Source organism: Ambystoma mexicanum, chromosome 8 (assembly GCF_040938575.1).
Source record: "Ambystoma mexicanum isolate Mex_15411 chromosome 8, UKY_AmexF1_1, whole genome shotgun sequence".
NCBI lineage: Eukaryota > Metazoa > Chordata > Amphibia > Caudata > Ambystomatidae > Ambystoma > Ambystoma mexicanum.
Window position 1 is genome coordinate 669,347,460 of NC_090929.1, and position 9,717 is coordinate 669,357,176.

The following is a 9,717-nucleotide window of genomic DNA, read 5'->3' on the forward strand; positions in this document are numbered from 1 at the left end:
CGGTGTTCATAGATACCTCCTTAGTCAAGAGACAACACCTCCTCCGCTGTATATCTGTGAATACTATTTCAAGGTCCCACTCCCATTTCAAGTACACTTTATTCCTGCATTCTTGCCCAGTTTGGTCTATATTATAAAGTTTCGAAATAATGCGCCTATTATCGCCCCCATCGTTTAGCACAGTGAAACATACATGTTTTTCAGGTTCGTGTGGAAAGGTTGGCCATATCCTCCGAGCTGCTGCTCTGATACGATGATACTGCAATACCTTTGTGAAATTGTCACCCATTTTAACCTTGAAGTCTTTCATCGACACGAATCGGCCACCAGGGAATAGGTCAGCAAGTACCAGTTCCTTTTCTCCACCCCATGCTTTATGTATTTCAGCATCATATCTAGGAGGAAGAATTGGATAGTTCCATAAAGGAATCCTCCTATTGTAGGGAGTACTAAGAGCTATTCTACGAAATATTCTGGCCCATGCATTCACTGTGGTGCGCATGAGCCGTATGTGCAGGAATCCACGCTTCTATTACTGAAAATAACCGATTTGATGTTCATAGGCAATGCCCCATCTATCTCCTGGGGTATATGAGCAACCCCCAACACCGTAGAGTACCAGTACCCTGTGAACCATGCCTGCACTACGAGGTAGTAGAGGTCATAGTCAGGCGCAATCAGCCCACCACGTTCGCATGGGCGTAATTATAGGGGGGGCAGGGGGTTTTGTCCCCCCCAACTTCTGTGGCATGCCCTTTTGTCCCACCCATCTTTTGGAGGGAGGACAGGGGGATGCAAACATCAATTATGTAATTGGACAGCTCAAGCCCAGCTGGGGTGCCCAACAAGGCTTGCGCTGTCTATTACATAATGCTGAGATGCCTGGCTGCCGCGCTGCAACACATTCAGGGCCGGGATGCCATGCATGACTCAGTCCCTCACCCTGGCTGGCCTGACTCAAAGTCGGCAGCCAGGGTGCTGAACTGGTTGTTGCAGGGCCAGGCACCTGTGCTGCCACGCTAACAGTAGCACTTCCAGGGGCCGCGGCACAGAAAATCGCTTTCCGGCTTTCTGTTTGTGTGACACACAGACAGGAACTAGGAAGCTCATTCAGCTTGCTGGTTTCTGTCTGTAGGTGTGTGAGTGCGCAGAGGTTAGGTCTGTGTAACATGAGCCGTGGCCCGGGTGGAATTTCAAAGCAGAGCAGAGGTACTTTTATTTTTTAAAATATTTTTTTTAATTGTGTATGTGTATGATTGTTGGGGGGGCTGGGCTGCGGGTGGCCCTAGTGAGGGCGCGTGTCACATTTGGACAATGTGAGCAGAGCTCACAGTACACATTAAGGCCCCAGGTATGAACACACTAACAATAACAAATGATGCATTCTCTGTGGCAAGCGACAGCTCTGCAACGCCTCTAAAATTCATCTTGCCACTTTTCAGATCTACTAAAGCACCACCATCCTACTTTCAAAATGAAGTTGGCGGAAGGTACGTCCTCCCCAAGTAGAGTGGAAAGAGTCGAGCTGAGAAAACCTGTGACCCAAAACGGTCGTACTCTGCAAATTCTGTGAAATGAATTTGAGTGCTACATGCCTTCCAAACATGGTGAGCTTTTGCTAAGCAGTTTTCGCTCTAAATTCGCAGAAGGAACCGTATGGGATTTTGTTAAAAGCACACTTTTAGGAGCCCTGTATAACATTTTCCCCTGCCGCCTAAAATAATCTTCACCAAACTGGTAAAAAGTATTTTGAGTTTTGCAGACACTTTTTCAGGACGGTTTGGTGCCAATTAGTAAATGGGTGTCATGGTTCAGGTTACAGGCCACCAACAACTGCTTCACTTACCAAACTAAGCAGGGAAGTATAAGCATTGTAAGAGTGTGGGTGGAGCAACGAAATGCAGTGTGTGGAATTCCACGTGGTGTCATTGGCGCTCCCAAATGCCCCCCATACCCGAATCTACTTTTTTTGTAACATTAGTGGAAGATGGCATTTTAACAGGCAACAAAAAAACTGCAGTATCGTTCCAGATGCAGGAAACTCACCTATTAGAGCTCTGTCTAAGGAAGCCTTCTGAGACAAAATACATACAAACTTCCTAATTGCTATATGGATTGCACCAACAGAAGTGACTTCATAGAAAAGGACAGTGTAAGGCGTATCATCAGTCTTTGATACTTGGAGGCACCATGGAATTGACTTTAGAATATGTTGCCATAAATAAGCCAAGTGACAAATAACTTTGTGGTGCAAAATACCTAAATTGCACTATTGTCATATGTGGAGTAACTCTATAATCATTAGGCTTTTCCATTATAATACCATGATACATTAACATAAGCTTTGAAGTTAATCAGAGTCACTTGCAGAGCTGCAGATAAGGCACAATGTGATTAAATAGTTTGCTCAGGATCACACACTTGGTTAAATGGTGGAACTGAGATGTGGACAATTTAAGCGACAGTGCACATCTTTCCAGGTTTAGTTGATTTAGATATTAATTAAGGTTTTGTTTTACATTTCATGTGCTTAAATAATCATTTATAGCAATGCCTTGCAAGCAAAACACATTACATAATAAACGACCCTTTCATAGTAAACTAACCATACACTATACACATTGTCATAGAAATATGTTGAGCAATAGGAGTATGGCTTTAGTTTTATTTTCACCATTCTGCATGCAAAGTCACCATAGCATCATGCAGATTAATGTGAGCCTAACAAACCCCCTTGGGTTTTAAAGCCATAGACATTATTTCATAAAGCATGCAACATTATGCACCCTTCTCACTTCTGCTCACTCCCTCCCATTCACATTTCTAAAGGGACAAAAGTCCCTGCTGATAGTACCCCCTTACCCAAATCAGGGCCTAATGGCTCACATTGTAATGCTCTGTTGTTACAGAGCAATATAAGGACCCTCTGCTGCCTGGAACTCCTGAGACATTGTCCTGGCAGCGGGACACCTCTACCATTCGGAACAGGTAAGATGTACTGCTGCCAGGACAATGAGCGTGCTGAGCAGGAATTGCTCAGCACAAATGATGCTGCCAGCAGGACACCTTTGCCGTTGGGCGCCCTCTTTGATGTGCCTAATGTGACAGGTGTCCCCATGACAAATGACTCGGTCTGGCTCTTAAAAGAGCCACAGGGGGGCAGTTCCCCCCCCCTCGCCTCTCCCGGCTTGTTACTCCACTGCTTGGAGCCATTTGAACACATGAAAACATACCTTAATTTTAATCAGTCAGAATCTTGTAGAAAACATCTATCAGCACGCACACATATAAGATGCTCTGCAGAACCCAAGTTTGGAGATATACGGCATTTAAAAATTGATACCAAGCATATTGGTCACCCACTGCATTAACCGATGGCTTCTGTTTTTGAATGAAAGGAAAAATCAAGGGAATTGCTGACGTTCCAGTGAATCTGTTCCTTTCGGCCATGGCCTTATAGTTCAGCTAGGTCAAGTCAACTTAGCCCAAAACCTCAGGGATCAGGGGGTGATAAAGTCTGGTCTGCTCAATGTACATTGTGCCACTGTTTCCATGTGTTATTGTATATGTACATATAAATGTTGTGCGCACACAGTCTATGTCAATGGAGGTGCTGGGTGCATATCTGTGTGAGTGTATGCAAACATATGTGTGTTGACTTTTGTGTCTGAATGAATGATAAATAATGCATTGTTTGCATGTTCTATTGGAATTAAGTTTGTGAATGTTATGTTGTGTCACTGGGTGCATGGCAGGCCTGCTGAAGATGTGTGGGGGCCCAATTGAATTTTAAAGATAGGCCACCAGTCTTATGAAAATTATAACAGTTATAACAGAGCGTCAGCGTCTTGTGGTGTAGTAGTCTAGTGTTATCCCTCAGGGATTTAGGTTGTTTGACTGATGTACAAAATCACGGTGAAATTGACCGTAGTCATTTTCGCTGCTAATACGTTCTTACCTTGGTATAAAAAACCAAACCCATGTCCACCCAAACCGCCAGTACACCCATAAACCCCCCCTACTTACCTTTTCTCCATGCGCCGACTCTCCTGTACCCTGCAGTGTCAGATCCATTCATCTAATGTGGTTCGGACCCAACGCAGCAGGGTCCTTTTTTCTTCTTTTTTTTGTTGGGTGCTCTACCACCAATGCCGAGGAACCGGGGGACATCCCTGCAACCGCTGAAGGCAAAAATACCAACATTGGGAGCGGGGGACACCCCTGCAGCCCCAGCTTTTCATGTTTGGTATCTTCGGCTTCAAACTAATGGTGGTGACCAAATTCAGTCAAATCTACCATTCAACCACATTTCTTTCGAACAATTTGGCAGAAAGGATTCCTAAGAGCCACCACCCACCCTCCCTCCACCCACCCCACCCCTGTCCCCCCAACATTTTCAGCAAAGTTACTCCACTGCACGCTCGTATGGCTTAACAAATTGTTCCCAGCCAATCTTAGCTGCCTCGTCCCCCCACCCCAAATAGACTGTAAGGAAAGTGATCTCAAACGAGTTAAAAAAAAGCTCCCTCCCGGGCCATACAGGAACGTTACAAAAATAGTGCAGCAATTTGGGAAGCACAATCATCTTCAGCATAGAGAGACGTCCATATAGCGAGATAGGGAGGGTGGCCCAGACCCTCAGCTTAACCCCCAGCAGTTGCAGATACCCTGCATGATTATCAAAATAAAGTGAGTGCTGTGACCTGGAATCCATTATGCCAAGGTACTTAAATGGTGTGGCAACCCATCTAAACCCCATCAAATTCGCCGGTGGATTGGTGGCATTAGTGAGTGGGAACAGCTCTGACTTGGGCCTCTTCCCTCTATACCTAGAATACCTGGTGAACTCATGTACTGTGTCCGTCATGCGACCCAGAGTGATCTCCGGGTCACGACCATAAAGGACAGTATTGTCCGCATATAATGAGATGACTTGGGGTGGCCCCAATATCCGGATGCACCAATGCCCATGAATCGCCATGATACGTGCCGCCAACGGTTCTATAGTGAGGGCAAAACGTCAAGGGAAAAGTGGGCATCCCTGGCGTGTACCCCTATGTAGCTTAAAGTTTGGGCACATATGGTTATTGTTGCGGACCCTAGTCGCGGGGAGTATTTGCAAATATGCTTGACAGAATTAACTGCTCTAAAAATGCCCGTTCTGGGGATTAGAGTTGGTGAAAACTAATATGGGCAGGGTTTAAAGTAATCCCATCTGGGTTTTGAAAGGGTTTGTGAAGGATTTACCTGCTTTGGTAAAGCCCAACTCTCCATTTATACTTCTTCTTTGAAGGGAATTCGCTTGTGTTTTGAGAGATCTTAATGCAAGCCTGCCAACTTGCAGTCATACATTTTGAAAGGAGTGAGAACCCTCATTTTTGCCCAGATATTTTTTTTTTGTTTTAATGTTTTTTTGTTTTAATGTACACTTTCTGTACATGCCGTATTATGTCATGTTTTGTCATGTCATATTTGCAATGTCATTCTGCTTTAAGGGCAATAAGGGCTGTGAGGCAGCAGGAAAAGACATAGAGCACTACATACACCCCAAATAATTAAATAATAAACATTATCAGCACTCAGTTCAGGTAAAGCTCCGAATAGACATTGGGCCTCATTACGAGTTTGGGAGTAGCCATGCCCTAATTAAGGGCACGGCTACCGCCAAACTCGCTACCGGCCCCAGCACCCGCGAATGGGCCATTACCGGCCCATCACGAGTTGAATGGGCCGGTAATTGCCCATTCGCGGGTACCGGTATGGCCTTAGGGCAGAATGGGGGTCGGGAGCATGGTTGCACCGGCACCGTTTATAACGGTGCCGGTGCAATCACGAGTTCTGCTTGCGGGGGCCGGTCTGGACGCCTGGTCAGACAATGCATGCAGTCCAGCACTGGCAAGCAGAACTCATAATGTTGCAGAGAGGTAACAACGGCGCCGGTAGCACTACTGGCGCTGTTGTTGCCTTTCCGGAACACTTGTAATGAGGCCCATTGAGGATTCAGACAGCCCAGTCCAGGTTCTTGCTCCAATGGAGACAAAGACCAAATGTCTTCTTTTAAGAGTTATCCAAGTTCTTTCCAGCCTTCCTGTCTACAAGACGCAACAATTCTTGGCCATGTGTGGCCATAGGAGCAATTAGAAGTGTTCATGCTCTCCTGCCCATTTGGGCATCACTCAAAAAGACCTATCAGTGCGGGAAGAGCTCAGGGCCTGTTCTTAAATTGCCAGGCAGGCACTGCATACAGGCCTTCTAAAGCTCATTTCCCTGCCTAGAGTGTTGTCATTCATGTGAATGACTTCTTTAAGCTAGCCTAACAAGCATTATTTTACAACCTCCCTCTAACTTCATTCTTGCCAAACTGAATTCCAGTGGCTTAGGTACTAATTCACTACTTACAAATATAACTCTGTTTCCTCTTCTCCTCCTGAGGCCAATCTAGTATGACTCTGTGGGGAGATTTTTTTGTGTTAAATTCCCCCTTTGTGTCCCAAAGTACTTATTCTGCACATACACAATTTCTGGCTCAGACACCTTAGTGCAACTGCAACATGACTTAACATAAGTCCACCACACAGTAATAAAGGCCTCCATGAAAGCTCTGTCTGTCAATGAGGAAAGGTCCCGCCCCTTCTTTCGATTACATTTTCTTCTGGTCACAGCAATATAAAATATACAGTATACATGTATCTCAACCATCACTAAACTATGTATTTTTGTATAGCTCCCATTGTGAGTGGTAATTCCTTCTGAGGGATTTATTTACTTCCAAAACTAGGAAAAACGTGTACTATCTCGGGAGGATAGCTCAAGGGCAACGTGCTCGCCTCGGAAACAAGACAACACGGAGCAACACGGGTTCGATCCCTGGGTCCGCGCTTAGAAACCTCTGGGTATTAAGCGCATTATAAATAACTTATCATATCAAAGCATCATCTTAAAAGCCAAACACCTGGTCCTTGACATAAACTATATGCAATCAAGATATAAGGCACGCTGTTTTGGATAATGTGACATCCAGAGCCCTGGAACAAGCACATTTCGCACTGCATTCCCACATGCGAAAAAGCTATTAGACAACAATGAAGAATTCTTCAATATTCTAAAACGGACACCCTTTTACAGCCATGCACCACCTGTTTTCAGCCAAAGAGGGTGTAATCACAAAGATGTATTTATCAGGCATGGCCTTCTTTGTTCAGCTACTAACAAAACTGTTAGCGTAGCTGCACAATGCGTAAATACACGTTGCTAAGCAACTTGAGGAGTTGCTACTTGACCAATCAATATTTTCAGACTATGAAGGACGAGCACAGAAGTAAAATTAAGAGCGTGACAGAAAATGACATCAAACCAAATTGGTGAAAAAATGTGTGACTTATAAATATCCCTGGACATCGTTCAAAGGGCAATTCATTTAACAAATTGCCTGACCCTGGATGCAGAGATTTGGTGGAACAACAAAAGCTTTCTTTATCCAGAAATTGGGCGTTCTAAAACCTGGGGTTTAAATGATGAGACTGAACTAAATATCCATTACGAGACAGCTAGCTTCACCAGGCAATGTAATTCTATAATTGTTTTGTTACCCTCTTGCTTTCACTAGTTTTTATATAATTTCCAGCAAATATGTTGTTTTTGGCAAGAGTCCAGTGCATCCTATACTCTCACTAAGGAATCTAGGAAAACTCACGAAGAAGAGACCTCACTCAAGCTTGCAGTAGTACCTAACATCACAACATGCAGTGCTGCTAGAGGCACAAGGACATATCGCGACACAGTTGAGTGACATGAGCCCATATCTTCAAAAGTGCTAGAAAGCACAAAGGACATTGATGCCTCTAGAGTAGAGACTGCAATCGTGCTGAAAAGACATGTAATGTACAGGGTTTAGATTTTTGATTTGAGAAAAGTCTGCGTCTGGAGACAGGGAAGGTACTGGACTGGATTGTCAACCACAAAGATTCTCAAAAGGTCACCGACGCCGTGGCAGTCATTGATGAGGTAAAGGGGTTGGTCCCCTCACCAGATGCTTGCTGGCCCTTTTATTCCCTTCTCTGCTCAGTCCCTTTGACATAGAATGATGAATTGGTGAAAGCTTTCAGGAAAAAAAATTGTGCCCTGAAGCTTGCAGTGTTAGTCTTGCTAGTTATTATTTAAATAAAAAATAATGTATTTTGCATACAAAGATCTGATCAATAAAAGCATACCATAAAACCAAGACACTGCATCCATATTAGCCCAGACTGTGAGACGCGCGCCAATACTTTTGCAACACAAATAGGGAAGGAAGTCACTTCCGGTATGGCCAATGAGGCTTACACAGATACCCGCTATCCCTCCTCTTGTCTGACTGTTACAAAAGATGCCACGGGAGAATATCTTCCACGATAAAATATTTTTGGAGCAGAAAGGCTTACCTGGGAACTTACTTCCTCTCGTTGTACATGCTGGCAAACCAGAGGCTGCAGAAAAGAAACAGACAAACTCACCAAAGTTTTTTGGGTGAGAGTAGGGCAACTTTTACATAGTCAGCCACAGAAAGAAAACCAAAATTGCAACTGCCTTAAAGTGACTTTAGGCCCAGCCCTCACAGACCACCTGATCCTAAGCACATGAGCCAATCAAAAATCATGTCAGCCCACATCAACCAGGAGCATCAAGTTTTCCCACTCTCCACCCACCAAAGGGGAGAAAGAATCAAAGTGTAAAGGTAGCCAAGGCAGTCTCCAGATGTGGGGTGTTCGAGTAGGAGTGGAGAGGAGTGTTTTGAGGAAAGTATTTTAGAGAGTGTTTTAGAGGCATATTGAGAGGCAAGAGGTTGGAGGAGGAAGATGGAGGCTGGGAGGAGCAGGCTGTGCAGGAGGAAGACTAAATTGATTGTCAAAGGACGGTTACCGTCTGTGAAGGGAATTCCTACAGGGAGGGTTGACAGTGCTGTTCAAAGGGTTGTATACAAATTGTTCGAGTCACAATTGCTCGAGTCACAATTGACCTTTTCACAACTGACCGAATTTTGAATGTCAATTGTGACAAATATGCAGGGGGAAACCCCCCGCAACCTCCCACCCAACGCAAAATCCCCCACCAAAACCCCATATATATCTATATATATATATTATATATATATATGGGTCAATTGGGAAAAGGTCAATTCGGACCCTTGAAATTAGGTCAATTGTGCATTCGAACAATTGTGTTTGAACAATTTGGGTAATACCGTTCAAAGACAGCCCCTAGAAGGCAGCTGGAGAAGCAAAGCATCTGCTAGAGAGGAGGTACCTACATCATATCTTACGAGGGAAGTGGAGATCAGCTGACCGTGTATTCCTGGTGAATAGGCAAGTTCCAGTAGGCCAGAGTGATCCAGGACAAACATGATTAGTGGGCGGAGGACCGAGTCAGTGCAACATCATCGATGGTCAGGCACAAATGTTGCAATCTCCCACGAGTGGGTGACCACTGAGACAAAGCCTCGAGAGCATGGAGGAGAGCAGAGGCCAGACCAATGTCCCACTCTGCCGAAGAAGCCCAGGGGGCTGGCATTACTGGTCAAGAGACTTGGCAACTACATCAATCAACTGGACCACACCCTGAGACTGTGCAGGGGCGGGCTAGAGCGCCAATCCAAGGAAGATGCTGGAGCACCCAGACCCACTGAAGCAGGTTTGCTGGGGCACCCAGACCCACTGAAGCAGGTTTGCTGGGTCACCTAGA